Source organism: Macaca thibetana, chromosome 5 (genome assembly GCF_024542745.1).
Source record: "Macaca thibetana thibetana isolate TM-01 chromosome 5, ASM2454274v1, whole genome shotgun sequence".
NCBI classification, from domain to species: domain Eukaryota; kingdom Metazoa; phylum Chordata; class Mammalia; order Primates; family Cercopithecidae; genus Macaca; species Macaca thibetana.
Genome location: NC_065582.1, coordinates 59,146,034 through 59,168,896, shown reverse-complemented (window position 1 = coordinate 59,168,896; position 22,863 = coordinate 59,146,034).

The following is a 22,863-nucleotide window of genomic DNA, read 5'->3' as shown; positions in this document are numbered from 1 at the left end:
TGTTTGAATTTGTGTTTTCCTGACAATGAGGGATATTAAACACTTGTTCATATATCTATTGGCCATTGTATGTCTTCTTTGGAGAAATATCTGTCAGGTTCTTTGTTCATTTTTAATTGGGTTATTTATTTTCTTACTATTGAGTTCTTTGAGTTCCTTATATATTTTAGATATTAACTCTTTGTCAGAAAGGTGGTTTATGAATTTTTTTTTCCTATTTCATATGTTGTTTCTTTACTCTATTGATTGTTCCCTTTGCTTTGCAGAATGTTTTTACTCTGATGCAATCTCATTTGTCTATTTTTGCCTGCTTGAGAGTTTCATCCAAAACGTTATTACATAAAACAATGTTATGAAGTATTGTTTTCTTTTAGTAGTTTTAGAGTTGTAGGTATTAAGTTTTTAAGTCTTTAATCTATTTTGAGTTTATTTTTGTATGTGGTGTGAAATAAACGTCTAATTTCATTATCTTGTATGTAGATAAATGGTTTTTCCAATACCATTTTATAAGACTGTCCTTTCTCCATTATGTGGTATTGGCATCTTGTTGAAAATCAATTGATAATAAATGTGTGAATTTATTTCTGTGTTCTCTATTCTGTTCCATTGGTTGATGCATCTGTTTTTTATTCTAGTAGCATGCTGTTTTGATTATTTTGAATTTGTAATGTATTTTAAACTCAGGTGGTATAATGCCTCTGGCTTTTTTCTTTATGCTCAAGATTGCTTTGACTATTCAGAATCTTTTATGCTTACATGCTAATTTTAAGCATGTTTTCTCAACTTCTAAGAAAAATGTCATAGGAATTATGACAGAGATTACGTTGACTTTGTAGATCACTTTGGATAGTATGGACATTTAAAATATGAATATTTCCAAATTAACACTAAATATTATAGTTTTATTTACTTGCATCATGAAATATAATTTCATTTACTTGTGCCTTCTTCAATTACAAGTAGAAAAGTGACCTGATCAGGTTTATCAACATGTCTCTATTTCTTCCAAGGACAAGACTAAATTTTTTTAGGTAGACCAGAGAAACAATGGCGTCATGCACAGGAGAAATAATTCGTGTGTGCATCTGCATGTAGATTAAGTTGTTCCTTAAAAAAATTAGAACGTTGGGGTTCCATGAAAATCTTGTAGTAAAAGAACTATTTTTCAGTTTCAGAAAAGTCTTCTAAACTGATGGATCATATTTATGTTCCAGTTTCAACTTTAAAACTTCCTCCTGAGTAAGAATAGTTGGAGGCATTCTGGAAAATAAAAACATATTATTGTCAGTCATAATGAGGACCTAACTTGCTATGTAATTAAATAAAATATTATGCTATTTTCATCTTGAATAAATTCTTATTACTTTGAGTTACTTCTTGAGCAATTAGCTACCAATAAAAATGTACACAGTATGGACTGCTAACACTGGAGGAAAAACAACAGTAAAAAACTCTTGAATATTACAGATATGATGAAAAATGTGCAAACAGTTTTTGGTGTAAGCAGATCAACACTCCCTATAACTATTCCAAGTTGATAAAATATTAGATTGGAGTGCCATGTTAGACTTTATATGAAAAGCAAGGCAATCCAACTTTACTCAAGTATTTAATACACTGTGAAATATCAAAAGGATTATTTAACTGAATTTTTCACAAAAAAGTCATATAAAATAAAAGGTATAACTTAATATGTTGATACATTATAAACAAAAGAGAATTTAAATGTCTTTCATTATAACCTGATCCAAGGTAGGCTCTTAACAAATAACATCTTCATAATGCAAGCCTTTGTTGCTTCTCTGTCATGAGGAACACATCTACTAAATCTGTAATTCAACCTGGCTTCCATGGCTCTCTCTGTTATTATAGCCAAAATTAAAAATATCTACCCTTGAGATTTCTATTATTTGACGTATTCAGGAACTTATTTCTTAGATCCCAATGAATCAAGTAAAATACTCCACTTTCCACAGTGACAGCTTTTATAAATTAGCAAATTTCAGTATAAAAATGAATGCTAATAGATTAATATAGTCTCTATAATGTAAAATTTGGGTCCACCATTTTGAGTTCAAAATTTGGCATCATAAATATTTGCTGTTAACATTTGGCAAGTTACTTAAGCTCATTGATATTGTCAATAAAAATAACAATATCTAACATGAGATATTTGGGAGGACTGCACAACGCTGTAATACTCTGGAAACAGGGAAATGCACATAGATGTAACTATCATTATCATAATTATCATCATCATTTAGAAAGTATTTATCATGTGCTGGCAAATGTCTTATTCCTCTTATTCAATGTCCTGAAGATAAAACAATAAACAGAAATAGATAAAACTACTTTCTTCATAAAATCTATGCTTTACTGAGGAGGGACAAAAGACAAAAAAAAGAGAGCTATAATAAAATAAATATTATGTAAGCAAGTTAAAAATACTCTAGAAAAAAAATAGTAGGAAAGAAAGGTAGGGGTGTATGCACATATGTATGGGTGCAATTCTAAATAGGGTGGCTGAAGTAACTAATGTTACTGAAGTAACATTTAGAAAAAGATAAAACACAAATGAGGTAACAAGTTATTATTGTTCGGCTCTGTGTCCCCACTCAAATCTCATGTGGAATTGTAATCCCCATGTGTCAAGGGAGGAGCCTGGTGTGAAGTGATTAGATCATGGAGGTGGATTTCCCCTTGCTGTTTTCATGATAGTACATTCTCACAAGATCTGATGGTTTAAATGTGTGTGACATTTCTCCCTTTACTCTCTCTCTTCTGTCACCACATAAGATGTGCCTTGCTTCCCTTTTGACTTATGCCATGATTATAAATTTCCTGATGCCTCCTCAGACATGCAGAGCTGTAGGTCAATTAAGCCTCTTTTCTTTATAAATTACTCAGTATCAGGTAGTTATTTATAGCGTGTGAAAATGAACTCAAACATTTTTTTTGGGCACTGCTGTGAATATACCTGAAAATGTGGAAGCAATTTTGGAACTGGGAAATGGGCAGATGTTGGAACAGTTTGGAGGACTCAGAAGAACACAGAAAGATGTGGGAAATTTTGAAACTTCCTGGGGTCTTGTTGAATGCTTTTAACCAAAATGCAACATGAACAGAGAAGTTCAAGCTGAGGTGGTCTCACATGGAGATGAGGAAGTTATTTGGAACTGGAGTAAAAATCACTCTTGCTATGCTTTAGCAAGAGACTGGTGGCATTTTGCCCCCATCCTAGAGATCTGTGGATCTTTGAACTTGAGAGAGATTATTTAGGGTATTTGGCAGAAAAAAAATTCCTAAGCAACAAAGCATTAAAGATGTAACCTGGCTGTTTCTAAAAGTGTATGTTTATATGAGTGAAGAAAAGGATGATCTGAAATTGGAACTTATATTTAAAAGGGAAACAGATGATAGAAATTTGAAGCTGAACATGTGATATGAAAGAAAAAAAAAAACATTTTCCTGGGAGAAACTCAAGCTGGCTGCAGAAATTTACATAAGTAACAAAGAACCAAATGTTAATAGCCAAAACAATGGGGAAAATGTCTCCAGAGCATTTCAGAGATCTTCATGGCAGCCCCTCCTGTTATAGGCCTGGAATCCTAGGAGAGAAAAATGGTTTCCTGGGTCAATCCCAGAGCCCCAGTGTTCTGTGCAGCCTCCTGACATGGCATCCTGCATCCCAGCCACTCCAGTTCCAGTTGTGCCTAAAAGGGACCAAGGTACATCTCAGGTCATAGCTTCAGAGGTTGCAAGCCCCAAGCCTTGGCAGCTACCACATGGTCTTAGGACTGCAGGTGCACAGAGGCAAGAACTGAGGTTTGGGAACCTCCACTGAGATTTCAGAGGATGTATGGAAATAACTGATGTCTAGGCAGAAGTCTGCTGCAAAGGTGGAGCCCTTGTGGAGAATCTCTGCTAGGGCTATTCAAAGGCAAAATGAGGAGTTGCAGCTCCCACACAGAGCCCCCATTGTGGCACTGCCTAGTGAAGTTGTGAGAAGAGGGCCACCATCTATCTTCCAGACCACAGAATGGTAGATCCACCAACAGCTTGCACCATGCACCTGGAAAAGGCACAGGCACTCAACACTGACCCATGAAAGAAGCCACAGAGGTTGTACCCTGCAGAGCCACAACGACAGAGCTGTCCATGGCCTTGGGAGCTTACCTCTTACATAAGTGGGCCCTGGATGTGAGACATGGAGTCAAAGGAGCTTTATTTTGGAGGTGTAAGATTTAATGACTGCCCTGGTGCGTTTTGAACTTTCATGGAGCCTGTAGCACCTCTGTTTTGGTTAATTTCTCCGTTTGGGAATGGGAGGATTTACCCAATGCCTGTACCCCATTGTATCGTGGAAGTAACTAACTTGTTTTTTTTTAATTTTATAGGTTCATAGGCAGAAGAGATTTACCTTATCTCTGATGAGACTTTGGACTGTTTATTTTTGAGTTAATGCTGGAATGAGTTAAGACTTTGGGGGACGGCTGGGAAGACATGACTGGTTTTGAAATGTGAAAAGAACATGGGCTCTAGGAGAGGTCAGGGGCAGAATGCTATGTCTTGGCTCTGTGTCCCCACCCAAATCTCATGTTGAATTGTAATCCCCACATCAGGGGAGGAGTTCTGTGGCAGGTGATTGTATTATGGGGGCAGTTTTCACCCTTGCCATTCTCATGATAGCAAGTTCTCATGAGAGCTGATGTTTAAACATGTATGGCGCTTCACTCTTCATTCTCTCTCTCTACTGCCACCATGTAAGATATGACTTGCTTCCGCTTTGCCAACTGCCATGATTATAAGTTTCCTGAGGCCTTCTCAGCCATGTAGAACTGTGAGTAAATTAAACCTCTTTTCTTTATAAATTAACCAATCTCAGGGAACTCTTTATAGCAGTGTGAAATGGACTAATATGTAAGCTAACTATATTAATCTGTCCTCATGCTGCTAATAAAGGAGTACCTGAGACTGGGTAATTTATAAAGGAAAGAGGTTTAATGGACTCATAGTTCCACATGACTGGGGAGGCCTCACAATAATGGCAGAAGAAGAAGAGAAAAGTGACATCTTATACGGCAGGAGGCAAAAGAGCTTGTGCAGGGGATCTCCCAGTTGTGAAACCATCATATCTCATGAGACTTACTCACTATTATGAGAACAGTGTGGGAGAAACGGTCCCCATGTTTCAATTATCTTCACCTGGACCTGCCCTTGACACATGGGGATTATTACAATTCAAGATGAGATTTTAATGGGGACACAGCCAAACCATATGACAAACTGAGTATTTAGAGACCAAGTTTTTCATTCACAGTGATAAAACTGTTCCAAGTTTAAACTTGTGGACCTAATTTGTTCAATGAGTAAAGACGAAGTCAGTGTGGATGATGTAAGGAGAGAGTAGGAAAAGATAAGCTGATAAGCATTTACACAAAATTAGGTTGTCTTGGACTTTGTCCTTTTAATCTAAGTGAAATAGAAAGATATTGGAGTATTTCAAGAGAGGAGTGAATTACACTGTATTTTATTTGTAAAAGATTATTCTGACTACTTAGGTGGGCAATATATTATAGAGAGTAGAGGTATGTGGGGTACAAGCAGAAACAGGAAATAACTGTGATAACCAGATGAAAAATGATTGTTGCTTGGATTAGGGTAACAAAAGTTTGTGATGAGAAGTAGTCACATTCTGGATATGTGATGACAGTAGAACTGAGAGGAATTGCTGAGGTATGTTGCATGGGAGAGAAAGATGGGTGTAAGGATTTAGAACTGGAAGAAATGAGCACATGTTTACTGAGACGTGAAAGACTCAGAAGAGTAGGCTTGAGACTGGAGGAAAATAATAATTTAATTCAGATAACTAATGATATATAATGCTTCAACCCCCATAGGGCAATGTCATATTAAGAAGTGAAGTCATGAGACTAAATGGGATAGCATGAGAGAGAAGAGGAAACAAATGATAAATAATGAAGACTGAATTCTGGAGCACTCAACCTTTTCCCATTTGGCGCAAGGATACTCACTGGTGGTGCTGGTGGTTTCAGTATTTACCCTGAGATGAAATGGTGTGACAAGAAGGAGGTGATAATGCTGTCATCATTCCACAATAATACTGTGATTGAAGTAGACAACAGAAATGGAAACAAAACTAAGGAGCCGTGTCTCATTGTGGATGATAAAGAGAATCTGGGAGCAGTGGACTCGGCTAAGCAGATGCTCACTTCTTATGCACTTGAGCACAAAAGGCACAAGTTTTGCAGAAGAAATTATTTCACCACCTTCTAAACATTACAATGCTGAACTCCTACATCCTATTCAAGAAGGACAATCCTGAGCACATGATTAGTCATGTAAATTTCAGACTGTTGTTGATGGAAAGAGTGCTGGAAAAGCACCACAAGCCACAGCAGCAATGTCTTCCAGGTTGTCTGTGCTCTGTTGATGCCACACCTCTTCACTTGCCTGAAAGACATTTCCCCAAGAGCATACCACCAATATCAGGGAAACAGAATCCAACTGGTCATTCCAAAGTTTGCTGCTTGCACAACAACAAGGATGGCAACAAGATCCAGAGAAAAATGTGATATTTTTGTCAGAATGTTGTGATGTTCCTGTTTGTGTTCTTCCTTGCTTTGAAAGTTTACCACACACACAAAAATTTTAAATACTGATCATCATATACATTTACATTACATTAGAATTAGAGACAAGTTCTGGTTAGAAATAACTCCAATAAAAGACACATGCACACGTATGTTTATTGCGGCACTATTCACAATAGCAAAGACTTGGAATCAACCCAAATGTCCATCAGTGACAGACTGGATGAAGAAAATGTGGCACATATACACCATGGAATACTATGCAGCCATAAAAAAGGATGAGTTTGAGTTCTTTGTAGGGACTTGGATACAACTGGAAACCATCATTCTTAGCAAACTATCACAAGAACAGAAAGCCAAACACTGCATGTTCTCACTCATAGGTGGGAACTGAACAATGAGATCACTTGGACTCGGGAAGGGGAACATCACACACCGGGGCCTATCATGGGGAGGGGGGAGAGGGGAGGGGCGAGGGATTGCATTGGGAGTTATACCTGATGTAAATGACGAGTTGATGGGTGCTGACGAGTTGATGGGTGCAGCAGAGCAACATGGCACAAGTATACATATGTAACAAACCTGCACGTTATGCACATGTACCCTAGAACTTAAAGTATAATAATAATAATAATAAAAAATGTGTTGACAACAATAAAAAAAAAAGAAATAACTCCAATAACAATTTTTTTTTGTATTTTCACATTGAAAATCAGTCAGATTTGTTTCCTCCTCAAAGAGCATGTTTATGTAAAATTAAATGAGTGCTGACAGTGAGCTGCACTTTTTTTTTTAATGGGAAATTTTAAATGATTAGTAATTTTTGCCATAAGGAAGCAACAAAGGAAACAGAGAAGTAGGCAGCGAGGAAGCACTGAAATGGAGTAAAAGCTGCCCTGAAAGTAAAGTGAAAAACGTATTTTAGGGAGGAGAGAGTAATCAGTTGTATCAAATGTTATTACTAGTTAAAACAGAATAAGAACTACATGATCACTGGATTAACCCACTGGACATAATCAGTATTCATTACATTTTCTTTTTTTTTTTTTTTTCCTGAGATAGAGTCTCACTCTGTCGCCAGGTTGGAGTGCAATGGCCTTATCCCCTCAGTTCCCTGAAATCTCTGCTTCCCGGGTTTAATTGATTATCCTGCCTCAGCCTCCTGAATAGCTGGGATTACAGACCTGTGTCACCATGAGCAGCTAATTTTTGTATTTTTAGTAGAGATGGGGTTTCACCATGTTGGCCAGGATGGTCTCAATCTCTTGACATCATGATCCACCCAGCTTGGCCTCCTAAAGTGCTGGGATTACAGGTGTGAGCCACTGGGCTGGCTTCCAAAGTAAATTGGTGATCTCAATTCAGCAGTTTTGTTGGAGTAGTAGGGATGAAAGTCAGATTGAAATGGGTTCAAGAGGCAATGAGAAGGCAGAAAGTGGAACATCAACTCTTGCTATAAAAAGGAAAGGAGCAGGAATAACAGGGCAGTAGCTTGAAGGCACTGTGAAATTAAAAATTATAATGTTTTTAAAAAGGACAAATAACAGTATGAGTGTCGGCTGAGGAGAGCAATTCAGTAGACAAGGAAAAATTGATTAGGAGAGAAGGGAGGGACGGCCTTCACAGGGGCTAGCATAGGAAGTAGTGCTCTGGTGGAGAGATTGACCTGAAATAAGATCGAGCTTATTCTATTTATGGGGACAGCACAGTTTAGACATTGAATCGCATAGATAAAACGAAGTGGAAAAATGCAGGAGTTTAAGCAGGTTGATGTTTTCTTCTAAATGCTCCTGTTTTCTTACTGAAGTAAGAAGCAAAGTCATTAGCTGAGAGTGATGATGTGGAAAAGAGATGTGGGAGGTTGGAAGAGAGAAGCATTGTAGACCACCTCCAAGACTGCCTGCCATAAACGTGGTAGATCATCACCATCTTATTATTATTGCTGCTGTTGTTACTACTAGAACCACTATGTCTACAACTATGTATTTTTAAACTAAACTACCTAAAAACAATATTTTAGCTACAAATAATGACTTTAATAATAGTAATTCCAGATACGATGGCAAATATTAGTGGCAGAGATACTTAGAGGACATTTGGACCTTACTGCATTTCTGAAATTGTACCTACTCACAATTTCTGAGAAGACATACTTCTCTTCCTTTTTTTTTTTTTTTTTTTTTTTTTTTTTTTGTTAGCCTACTATTGTTATTGTCTTCAGCTGCTCAAAACCTACCTTGAGGCCGGGCGCGGTGGCTCACGCCTGTAATCCCAGCACTTTGGGAGGCCGAGACGGGCGGATCACGAGGTCAGGAGATCGAGACCATCCTGGCTAACACGGTGAAACCCCGTCTCTACTAAAAAATACAAAAAACTAGCCGGGCGAGGTGGCGGGCGCCTATAGTCCCAGCTACTCGGGAGGCTGAGGCAGGAGAATGGCGTGAACCCGGGAGGCGGAGCTTGCAGTGAGCTGAGATCCGGCCACCGCACTCCAGCCTGGGTGACAGAGCGAGACTCCGTCTCAAAAAAAAAAAAAAAAAAAAAAACCTACCTTGGACACCTTGAACTGTTTCTACAGGAATAAGTCCTACATTTACATTCCACTTGCAGGCAACATCCTCATAATTGAAAAAAATATATTCAAAATAAATCCAAATTGCGATTTCTTAAAAAGGATGTGTGCTACTCTGAAACAACTTGGAAAAGCAATTACTGTAACATAAATTATAGTTATGTTTTCTGTTAGTACCAACTCTATTTACAAAGTGTTATATTCACTCTAAATAAAAACTTAGAAATGTGTACTTACACATGCAAATATAACCATATTTTTATTTAATAGCTTAAAATGCACTTGATTTTCCTGTGCTTGTGTAGAATATCAGTCACGTATTTTTCCTTTTTTGCCAAGAAAGGTTAGAAAACAATTTTCTTCAGCTTCCACAGTTTTGTTTTGTGTGTGTGTGTGTGTGTTTTTTTTTTTCTGGAAGTAATTTGTATGTGTGTGTAGAGGGCAAAAACTCTACAGACAATTGGGTCAGTGAATAGATCTGAGTAAATTCAGTTTTTAAAATATCCCTGGTCCCTGGGTTTTAAGTTCAACCACTTCCTACTTTCTCTCATGTTTAGGTTGATGTAGGTGGGAGTTACTCATATCTATTTCTTAATTCTTCTTATTGCACAAATAATAAGGTGAACTTCATTGTTTAAATTTAGTATTTAAAAAACCTCTTAAAATATTGAGAAAGAAATACATTGTTGGCTAATATTTTTTAATCCTGTGGTTTTGAATTCATATAGGAGTATACAACTTTATCTCCTATTGCCCTTCACATAAATGTTTATCATTCGATATTATCTATTCCCACCTAAAATCCATGCAGAATATGCACACCACCTCTCAGTTTGAAGGTGGACGTTATGAGAGCCTCCCACTCACTGGAAATACTTCTACAGAGTGCTTCCAATGGAGTTTAACAAATTTTCCTGCATGGATATTCTTGTGCATTATCATCAATAGACAATATTTAGACCACTGTCACTCTAAGTTTCTCATTCAATAATGTGGATCTTTGGCATAGGTGAAGTGCATAGCTTTTTTTCATGGTCACAAAGGGTGCTAATTATATGAAAAAGATAGAAAAGTCACAAAATTATAGGTTCAAGAGATGGTAACAAAATTTTTTTAAAGTGTACTGGACAGTATTGCTGTAAGGCTGACGGCCAAAGAAATTTACAGTCACATTACACAGAGTCAAGGAAATGTTAAATATTTTTTTGCCTAGTATCAGCTAGCTCTCACATTTTAAACAGTGATATGGCATGAACAATGCCAAACTTTCAGATGGACAGGTTCTGTAGATCAAGAGACTGCAGAAGTATTCTTAAATACCTGCTAAATGTTATAGAGAAAAAGAGTTATGTTTAAGAGCAGATTTTCAACATTAGTGAATCTGGATTGCTTTATAACAACATTGCTAATGAACCTATATTTCGGTTGATAAAAATGTTGAGACCAGAGGCTAACAGAAACCTAATTCTGTGTTTTCCTTAGCAAAGTTCAGTATTCACTAATTCAGTGTTTGCAGTGACTTTATAAACATAAAACTTTTTGCTGAAAGAATGAGTGCTTCATTCTAACTGGGATGGTATCAGTGATGATACTGAGAAGTTTTATTCCAGTGTACACAGCATTAATGGATTTTGTTTACTTTATTGTTTTGTAACATGTCAACTTGTCTAGGCTGAAGTAAAACCCATGAAATTCCCTTTCTAGGGTGTTTCCAGTTAGTGTGGCAAATGAGAAATTCTTCGAAGAGTTGAATGGCTGAAGGAATCCATCAGCCATTTTATATCATACACATATCTTCCCCCAGTTAGTCAATCAAACTTTAGGTGCTACTGGGAAAAGACTTCACAGATGTAATTAAAGTACCAAATCCATTGATTTTAGTTAATCAAAGGGAGATAACCTTAGGAACATATTCTCAAGAGCTCCTGGAGCTATGTCATGGGCCATTGGTTACTTGTATTTGGCTCAGAGTAAACCTCATAAAATATTTTATAGAGTTTGAATTTTTTCATTGACATATATTTCACAAAAAGACAACATAAGTAGTCACTTTTGGGCTGGGCAGTTGAGGACAAGTGTTTTTCTCATGCCCTTTATTCCTATTCTAGAGCAATCTTAGAGGATACCAAACATTCATATAGTGTAGCTGCAGATGGAGGAGAGTACTGACCCATGTTGAATTTCTATGAGTGAAAAATGAATGTCTTATTTGGTTGATCCCCTGAGAGTTGGGGTTAATTTGTTAACACAAGAGAGCTTAGCTTACTTTGACTAATGGACCATGATAAGATGCTTGGATTTTATCATGTAAAAGATTACAGAACATTAAAGAATGTTAAGGAGACCTGTAGCATGAACTACAGCATAATATTTGGACCATTCTGATTTTAAATAAGTCAGTAACAATACTTCTATCTCTTTACTTTGCACCAATACAAGGGTATCCTTACACTTTAGTTCAGAACTGCTCGTATGGAGAAGAATTTTCAAAGATACTAGGTTGAACATGTAGCTATCAGTTAGAAAATTATTATAAAGTGAGAAATGACAGTAGTTGAATGATGACCATATAAGTGGAGATGGAAGAAACAAAACACAATGACAGATATGTGACAACATAATTGAAGACCCTATCTTAATTAAAATGGCTGAGAAAATTAAGAGTAGAAGTTGTCTCCCTGGTATATACAATGATCATCTACTAGCAAGGTAATTTAACCTGTTCACACCTAATGTTCCCCTCATTTTCACTATTTAAATATATATATGAACCTATATCTGTTCATAGTAATTCAAATCATACAGTATGATTTTCTAGTAGTACTTCTCAAGCCCAGAAATGTAATGATGGGCTTTTAGGAGGTGAGACAAATGTCAAAGTGCTAGAACTATGTTCTCTCTACAGTCTGTTTCAATCAAGCTAATGCCACCATGATATGTTTTTATATATGAACACTTCATGTAAGTTTTTCTTCCTATAACTTCTCTGTCAGTAGGGAGACTCATTTATCATTTTATAATATTGTTTTCACTGGTGGAAACTAGAAGATATTTGCCATGTGCTGGAGATTTTTTTGCTTAGAAGTACTGCCAATCAAGAATCTCTAGGCTGGTCATTACTGTGTCTGCTTTTACCTCCTATTTCAGGACATTTTTCTCTTCTTTTTGAGTATATCAGAATAGGAGGGCTCTATTTTTGTACTTAACTGTGTAAGTACAAAAGACTGCAGTTTATCATATATTCTGACTCGGCAAGTTACAGAATTTCCCTAGGGGCTCTTTGGGACTCCACACAGAAAAGACTGTCAGAATCTAACCCTAACAAAACTGAAATGCTCAGGTTCCTGGGATGAACAAGCCAACTCGGACCCCCAATAACACACAAACACACTTGCAAAACAAACTGCTGTTTGGTCAAATCTTCTGTTTATAGCACCTGGAACAATGTCTGTTACATAGTAGGTCCTAAAGAAATATTTATTAAACCACCACCTCTTTAGCCAATGTTGATTGGGAATCTTCTCTGTGCTAGACACTGTGGTAGGGTGGGGATATTTAAAAGTGAGGAAAAGAACACAATGCCTCATCATTTTCATGAAGAGTATGATATAATAACTGTTACAAAATGATAAATGCTATAGAAACTCTGTCTACAGATACCATATACACTCATCTAAGCAAGAAGATATTTGAACCTAAATGTAAAGGTTGAGTAGGAGTTCACAAGATTGAAAGGCATTGAAAAAAGGGAATCTAGGTAGATTGAACATATGTGAAAAATTGTAGGGTAACAGAAAGAAATGTTAATACTCCTGGATTAGAGATTGAGCACCACATACACATTTTTTACCAGGCAGGGAACAACTTATCCAACATAGTCTGTGGGATAAAGCTCTGGAAGACATTAAGCAGGTATTTGAAAACTGTTTACAGGTTTTAAAATGGAATTTCTATTCTATATCAGGAAAGTTGTCTATTTCTTTTTCCTGTGTATAGTAGGACATGCTAAGTCCTTCATCTTCAAGACGTCAGAGATAAAAACTATGTTAAGGAGGGGAGATCCTCAGTGTGTTGGGGGACAGAATTGGGGCAGGGACTCTGCCAGCTGAGAGCATCTCTCTTCCTCTCATACTCATGTTGGGTCTGGTTGCTCAGGGGGCTCTTATATCATGGAGACCAGGTAGGCCATAGGGTCCACCACCCTGTTACTACAGTCAAATTCACCATAACATCAGGAAATGAACTTAACAATATAGTTGTTGAAGAAAATGCCAGCTCAAACATTGAAGGTGGAAGAGTGGGTTTTACTTTTAAACCTACAGGAGACAACCTGGTCTTCTTCAGCTTAGCCCAGGATGCCTTTTGTGGGCCCTATAATTCATGCTTCCATACCTTCTTGATGCCATTATATTTGGAAGCTTTTTCCAGATGAAAGATCAGATCCACAACCAACACACTGGGTGTGAGGATACAGATGTCTGTGTCAGTGAGCTTTCCTTTCAGCTCAGGAATAACTTAGTCCACAGTCTCGGCAACAGCAGTATATGCAGGAATGACGTTCTCAGCAGTCTCAGAGGTGTCATGCTCCAGTTTCCCAGAGTGTCTTCTGGATGGCAGTAATGGCATGGAATGTGGTCATGAGTCCCAACATGATGCAAAAGTTGTCATGAATGACCTTGACTAGGGGTGCTAGGCAGTTTGTGGTACAGGAGACATTGCTGAAGATCTTGAGGGAAATGCCATATTTCTTATGGTTTACACTCATCACAACATGGGGCATCAGCAGATGAGGCAGAGATGAGGACCCCTTTGGCTCCACCTGTCAAATGACTGTCAGTCTTCTTCAAGATACAGAAGACCCCAGTGAACTCCACAACATATTCATCACCAATATCACCCTATTTGATAGTGGGATCTCACTCCTGGAAAATAGATATGGGCTTCCCTTTGATGACAAGCTTCCTGTTCTCAGCCTTTTCTGTGTCATTGAACCTGAGATAGGTAAAATCATACTGGAACATATAGACAATGAAGTTGAAGCCAGTGAAGGAGTCATTGATGGTAACAGTATCCACCATGATAGTGATAAAGACAGCCTTGGTGACCAGGCACCTGATATGGCCAAATCCATTTACTCCAATCTTCACCATCATGTCTCAGGGCTGTAGTTGGCACTATGTAAGAAGTTGCCACTGTCTGTTACACGGGTATCAGCAGAAAGCCAGAAAGTAAAGCTTGAATGACACTGGTTAGCAATATTTGGACTAGTTATTAGGCTTTGTGTAAGATTAGATTGCCTGAAATCCCTTTCCATTACGTTCATGATGTCCCCGGTTTGGATTCATAGTGTTCGCTTGCTGTAGTTGTAATTTCAAGTACCCTTTTAAGTCTACTGCATCCCCAATTGTCTGGCCAGAAGGCAATGTCAGGGTTCTTGTGGGGCTGGGGAAGTGAGGAGGAAAATAGTTTATCCTATTTATCCTAGTCAACCATACATGAATGAATGAACCTTGAATAGCAACATTTATAATACCAGCAAAAGAACATTTACAGTGATTTCAATGTTAGATGTAAAAGTATGCTGGCTTTTATTCTTAGCACTGCACTATTAGAAAAAATCTGGTCAGATCTGCTCAGCACCAAAAGCACTTGATAATTCTGGTGTGGGAATGACCAGTTTCCAATCAGAATATTGTATTTAATGAGGCAACTCTTTTATCATATATTTAAATAAGTCACTGAATAGGAAATAAGACTTTTGGGGTATGTATGATATTCAAACTAACCTCATTAATATTACAAATCATCTCAGCTGCTCTATGACATATATGATCTGATTTATTATTCACAACGGTGTTATCAACTAGTATTATACCTCTATTTGAGTTACATTTAAAAAAACTGATAGAGTAAATTTACTTAGGAAACGACAAAACCAGAAATACTGCATCAAGTACAGAATTTTATTCACTTTTCCATCAAGCCTTATCAACTGGATTGAAATGTGAAAAGTGGTCCTCAATTTAATGTTTAAAAAACTATTATATTGAGAAATGTTGTTCATGTTTTATTTGAAATTAATGATGCTAATTCCAGTGTTCAACTATCATAATAGTTTTCTCCAACTTATTTATTTTTATAACTAGTAAGTAAGGTTATATGGAATACCATTTTGGAGCCAACATATACAATGTCCAAATAGTCACATTTAAATATCTAACCTGCAATCGATTTTTAGTAGCAATAAACAGTGACTTCTGGTAGCAATTTGTGGACTCTGTGCATAGTATTTAATAGACTTACTGCTTGAAATAAAGCAAAAGGACAGATACGACTTAAGGGAAAAAGAGAATTGAAATGGGAGATGGATTTGGCATTGTTAAGAGTCAAGATAATAAAACCTTTAAGTATAATTTAAATAATAGCTCCAGGTAGTTAAAAAACCTTCAACCTGGTAATCAAACAACTGCTATGATTGTTACTGAGCCTGACAGAATAATTGCCTTCTTAGTCATGAAATACAAGCTTTAACATTTAGTCCTAGGCCCAGAATTGAAAGTAAACATTCTTATGAGCAAATCACAATTAATATGAAGCATTTGCAAACAATGTGCACTCCATGGAAACAACTATACATGTTCACATCATGGTTGAGCTCACGTAGATTTCTTCTCTGTACACTTCCCATGCTTCTACCCAGGCAGGGATGAAATTAGTATATGCCTTCCTTCAATTGAAGAAACATTTTAAAGACCCATGAATTATTGTTAAATTTTTCATTATTCTTAAACTCACTGATATGGAGAGACTGGAAGTGAAACTACAATTTCCAGGGTTGAAAGCCATGACTATTTTATTATCTCTGTAGCTTTGTCAGATTTTTTTTTATTATTATACTTTAAGTTCTAGGGTACATTTGCACAACGTGCAGGTTTGTTACATGTGTATACATGTGCTATGTTGGTGTGCTGCACCCATTAACCCGTCATTTACGTTAAGTATACCTCCTAATGCTATCCCTCCCTCCTCCCCACTCCCCACAATAGGCCCCGGTGTGTGTCCAAGTGATCTCATTGTTTTTTAAGAAAAAGTTGAGCCAATTCTGTAATGCATATTTGTGTATTCCTAGAAAAGGTTATTTCAATCTTATTTTCCCAGTTAAGTTTTATAACTTCATTTAATTTTGTTTTGTTAATATATTTTTATTCTTTGGATAGTTAAGAAAGCCATAAATTATTGTTATTCATCATAACACCCCTGTTAGTTTTGTAAAACCTGGGTATTAGAGACACCAATACTTTAGTCCATTTCATAATCATTTACCAATTTTTTATAAGCCTACAGCACCCAGTCTCCCATCTAAGTACTAACCAGGCTAGACTCTGCTTAACTTCGGAGTTCAGATGAGACTGGGCACATTCAGAGTGGTATGGTCATAGACAGTAAATTATTCACTTTTAAATGATCATTGATTCATATTTAGAAAACACTCAATTCTGATATTTCAAATAGTAATCAAATATTACATGCATTTTTAAATAATTTCTTCACATTGACAATGTTGAAATTTACTTGAGCCCTCTCCTCCTGAAAACAATAGTGATTCAGAAACTCCCACCCTTTTGAGTTCCAGGATATAGTTTACTAAAAAGAATGGCCCTTCTCCATATGACTCAGGTAAGGCTTGTGGATGATCCTCTTGTTTACCTGTGTAAAGACCAGGCATAGACCTTTCAAATTCCTATTATTTGGCTCATTAATGTTTAGCTGAGCTGTTTGTCCCCTAGCCAATCTGGAAAGAATGCCGTCTAACTTGACTAAAATTTAGTTAGGATTCTCTCCTTGACTGGAGACCTTGGAACCTTGACTCTCTCCTGAGATTAAACAAGCTCTGAAACACTGAACAACTCTTTAATGGCCCTACCTGAGATTCATATGTCTGCAGAGAAAAACCTTCCTTCATCAAAACTCACACCATCTGCTCTTCCATTACCCCACACCTGGTCTTTCTAGCATCAACTATTCCTCCCTATAAAGAAAAGCCTCTTCTTTCTGACCTGCAAGGTACTTGTAGCTCTAATGGTTAGAACATTTCCCCTGTGGTAGTAGTCTTTGGAATGAAGTCTCTCTCTCTTTTTTTTTTTTTTTCCTTAACCTAAGCCCAAGTTTGTTTTGTTTGACAGTTTTCTGGTATTGTGACTTGGGTGGAGTGCTAAGTCCCTGGAATCCTACTTTCTTCTCCTAGGTATTCACGCCAGCTTCTTGGATCTTTTGTATTTTTACCTGGCTGGGGAAATCAGGGTCCCTGGTGGTGAGTCTCATCTCCTAATCCAGTGCTGCAGTTGTACTTACTGTAAAAGCTCAGTAAGGAATTGACGTTACTCTTTTCAGGCAGAGACTTTTCTTTGACCCTTCTGTGATGTCTTTCCCGTGTTCCTATAGTGAGGATTGAGCAAGGTTATTTCCTTGGCTCTTCTAGTGAGGATTGCATTGGGGAATGGGAGTTGAGCTTTGGCTGCTAGGATGGGGACTGTGCAAGATAATATTTCAGTGGTACTTTTTCCCAGTTTATGAAGATCTTATCTCTTATTTAATTATCTTAATCTCATGGGTAATTTTAAATCATTTGGCACCATCTCTCTTCTTCTGCAACAAGTTATGTGCTTCATTAGTAAGGCACTAATTCAGTTCAATATATTCAAAAATGCAACGTTTCATTAAAAAAAAATAGTACTTCAAAAACCTCTTGGGAAATGGAATCATATCACACTGGCTCCTCTAAGACTTCCCTCTTATGATCACCCTTACTTCCCTTTTTTTCTCTTTACCACTTTGGACCTTCTGTTTATGTCCCTTGAATCCTTGATCTGTCTCCTTGAATACCCTACCTTCTCCACTTCTCTATCCAAACTTCCCAGACCTGTGATCTCCCGTTCTGGCCCATCACGTCATCTCTACGGCCACTCAAGCTCCCTCCCCACCCCGGGCTCCTGAGGAGCTCGGGAACCCTGAGATGGACCCCCTGAGACTTAAAGGGCTAATTGGAGACGTGCTGAATCTCTTTTCCGCTGCGATGGGCTTTCGAGATACCCCAATGGCCACTTGTTTTCTCCTCAGTCTCTCAGCCAAAACTGAGCTCACAGCCTTCGTCAGATTACACATCAAGGCAAAGAAAATATTAAAAATTTGATCCATGCATATTGGTGAAGACACTTCAGCCTTCACATTGACCAGGTAACCTCAATTTGTTCTGTCTGATAAAAACACAATCTTAGTAAAAATATAAAGCCAGGGCAAGGAGGAGGGCCAGATCTTTTATATGAAGCAGAAGGATTTCTTTTTCTGTTTTTATCCTTGATTCCTGTCTAAAATTTTACAACTGAAGCTCTATACTATTTGTGTCTGTCTGGATGCTTATAAATGTGTGTGTATATTTTTTTATGTACTTTATATGTTTGTGACGTTTTCTCAGCCTCGGTTGTTACTACCAAATTATTGAATTTTAAAAATTTGAAAGGAGCTCTGTTCCTATTGGCTTAGTAATAAATAAATGCTTACATAAATTAAATCTTCCTATAATTCCAAGAGATTAAGAAAATCAAACTTTCAACACTTATGTATATTTTTGTGTGTATGTTATATGCATGTAATATTTTCCTACCCTCTGATGTTATTACCAAATTATTGTACTTAAAAATTCTTAAATGAACTCTATTCTTAATAACTTAGTGATAAATAAGCATTTATGAATTAAATCTTTCTATTGTTCCCAGGTACGAAGAAAGTTGAACTTCTAATACTTTCAAAAGCATTTTATAGAAACTAATTCAAATGTTTTAACTTCACATACTTTTTGCCATTTATTTTTATGGTAGTTAGTGGTGATATAGATAGCTAGAGATTTGGTCTCAGTGTTTTAATAAATACACTTACTTTTACTGAATTGAGAAGTTATACTATAAGGAAGCATATAGCTATAAAAAGATGTGAGATCTCATAAGCAGGAATTGAACAATGCAAACACAAGGACACAGGGAGGGGAACATCACACACTGGGGCTTGTCAGAGAGTGTGGGGTTAGGGGAGGGATAGCATTAGGAGAAATACCTAATGTAGATGACGAGTTGATGGGTGTAGCAAACCAATATGGCACATGTATACCTATGTAACAAACCTGCATGTTCTGCACATGTATCCCAGAACTTAGAGTATAATAATAAAAAACTAAAAAATAAAAATAAAAAAGTAATAGTGACTTCACAATTCTGTTGAAAAGATGAGCGATGATGCTGTTTAGTGAGATGCTTATTATAAGAGACACTCATAAATAAATTTTAAATATTCACAAAAAAGCTGTGAGATGTGTATTTGTAAGATCTGCTTATCAGCTATAGAATATTTGTGCTGTGAAAGACTATTCACAATTCTCTACTTCACAGTTTCATTTGTAGAATAAAGGTTATTGTAGTTTAAAGTTGTAACCAACAATGTAAATGAGAACCTATTGGGAGAAATAATGACAGAAAGGAAAATCATTAGCATGCAAAGTATAAAGTATGGGTTTTTGTTAAGAAAAATAATAGCTTTGTCTTAAAGTAAAATGACTGCTTCTTCCAGATAGAGAAAGAGGAAAGTGTAGGTCAAAATTTGAATGAATATAGAAAACTGTAGAAGGTTTATAGAAAATGAATTTTATCTGTTGTGGTCAAAGCTAGCTAAGGTTTCATGGGTTTATGTATAAAAAAAGAACTTTAGTACCAAATATACTGATTCAAAACTAGTATTTGTATTTAGCTCTGTTAAAATGACAAGAGCTTCTTGGATTATTGGTCTACTCTTAATAGGAGTTAACCGAATGTTTTTCTTTACATTCTGGGTAATCTACCTAGAGGGCAAAAATTGTGACTTTTATCAGAAAAATTTATTTGCTAACTGAAGACTGAATGGAATAAGACTTAAGTACATAGAATTGAATTAAATGATGAAGAATGATTATAGGTTTTGTCTGGAATATTGCCAGTATTTTAATGTCCCATGTTCTGTATATAATTTTGTTTGTTTGTTTTCGCAAGTTATGTATACCTCACGACATTTGTAGACTATGCTTTCGTACACAGAAAAAAAAAAAGAAGAAAAAGAAACAAAACATTTGTCTTTTATCCATGCCCAACCCCTCCAGAATTCATAAACTTTGTTGTTCTTGTTTTTGTTGTTGTTGTTGTTCTTTGCCAATTTCATTATTTGCAAAGGTGCTTGTCAAACAGAGATAACTGGAAACACTGGTTCTATAACTACGGCTTTGGCTGGAAGGCCATATTGGAGAATGTTGCTTTTCTAATCAGATATGAACAGTTTGAACGAAACACGGTTGATTTTTTTCTTTAAGTGGAGCCAAAGTTTACAAAGCTCTTGTATTAGTCAGGGTTCTCTAGAGGCACAGAACTAACAGGATATAGGGGGTTTATTAGGTATTAACTTACATGATCACAAGGTCCCACAATAGGCCGTCTGCAGGCTGAGGAGCAAGGAAAGCCAGTCCGAGTCCCAAAGCTAAAGAACTTGGAGTCCAATGTTCGAGGGCAGGAAGCATACAGCACAGGAGAAAGTTGTAGGCTGGGAGGCTAAGCCAGTCTCCCCTTTCCATATTTTTCTGCTTGCTTTATATTAACTGGCAGCTGATTAGATTGTGCCCACCAGATTAAGGGTGGGTCTGCCTTTCCCAGCCCACTGACTCAAATGTTAATCTCTTTTGGCAATACCCTCACACACAGGATCAATACTTTGTATCCTTCAATCCAGTCAAGTTGACATTCAGTATCAACCATCACAGCTCTCTTCTGAAAATTGGCCTGAAAGTTGTCTTACAATGTTCCCAGTCCTACAGATGAGTAAGAATGATAACTTCCTGCAAAACCTAGGAATCTTAGGATATTTTCATGACTTCAGGAATAAAGGAATTCATCCAAATTTATAGCTACACAGGTGAAATCTAATGGCAAATTATTGGCTTAAGTCCTAACCTCAAGAAGCTTTTAAAAGTCCAATCTGAGATTCCTTATAAGGATTTCCAACAATGCAAACTTCAAAAGGCTTATATAGGAAATTATTTTTGTTGAACCTACGTAAATAGTCACATCAACTCAGAGGCCTTATTCTGTGATGGAGAAAAATCTTTCTGTAAGATTATATTTGGTCAGAGGAAGGAAAGGTTAATTGCAGAGAGGCATGTTATGTTTTAATAGAAAACTAGAGCTTATAATATTGGGTAATCATATTCTGGTCCTGTTCACTGTCTTTCAACTGTTTTTCCAGCTTTTTGTAAATTGCAAGTAGCTGATATGCAAACTCTGTTTCATAGAGATTCAGTTCACTTTTTCTACTGTGGAAAAAAAAAAAAAAAAAAAAAAAAAAAATTTTGTTACCTACCTATAATTTGGATTAGATCCTGTCACTTGTATAAATTGGCAACCATTATCAAATTTCCAATTATGTCAGTTCTCTTAAATATCTCGTTAAAACCAAACTAATGCTTCCAATATTTCTTCCCCACCCCCTACTTGTGATTACAGAAAGCTAAACCCTGAATGCTCATATGTATAATGGCCCCAGCAGAGAATCAGCTGACTATGAAGAAAAACATCCCACTACTCAACACTTAACACTTTTCAGACTTGCTTACTTGTTCTTTTTAAAATGTCCTTTTGTTCTCACTTTTGAGACTCTTGTAGATTTTGAGGTCAGAGCATTCTGTCTATTGCAATTATCCCTGGCTCCCAATTGCAATAGTCTTTTTGAATAAAGTCTCTCCTTACCCAAGTCTAGATTTATTTCCTGACACTGTCTTCTAGTATGTTACTTTTACCCAGAATTATCTTTTCTTTCACTCTCCTCTAGTTGAAATCCTCCACATTTAAAACTAAATCAAAAGACACATTATCTCTGAATATTGTCCCTATCTGGCAGTCAGAATTAATTGCAAGGTATTTTATTTGAACTTTTATTCATCACTTATTCATCCTCCCTTTATAAGAATGGTTTACCAAATTTTGTCTAAAGTTAAATTTTTAGTCACTTAAAAGCAAGAAACCTATATTATTCACTTTCTTTTTTTTACAGTCCCTTGAAAAGAATAAATATCTATGTGTGTCTTTTACATTTATTTAATATGGAGTTACCACATTTTTACTGTCCCATAGCAAAAGTGGTATTTTAGGCATATTCTGAGTCATGTTTATTCACTAATTCTATATATTTGAAAAAATAATGTTTTCACTCTACGGAACATTAGGTAGAAACCACAGAAGGGATTATCTTATAATCCCTCATGTAAGTGCCCTTCCACTTTACCTGAATATGTTCACATTAGTTTTTGCCATTTAACATATGAAGATTGTTTAGAATTTCAAATTGTGTATATAAGATTTTAATTATTTGACTCCAGTCAATTTTTAAATTATATTCTAGTTAAAACAAAGTAGGTAATTTAAACCATAATACAGCATATGTGCATAGATATTTCTTGGTCTTTCCATGCCCCTTTATATTATGTGCTATGATAGAGTAAGAGAATAAACAACTGGCTTAGACTGAGTTCATGTCTATAATGATCACATCATTTTCTAAGATGTGCTTTGAAAAGCTTCTAATTCCTTTTTCTTGTGTTCCTTATATTTGCTG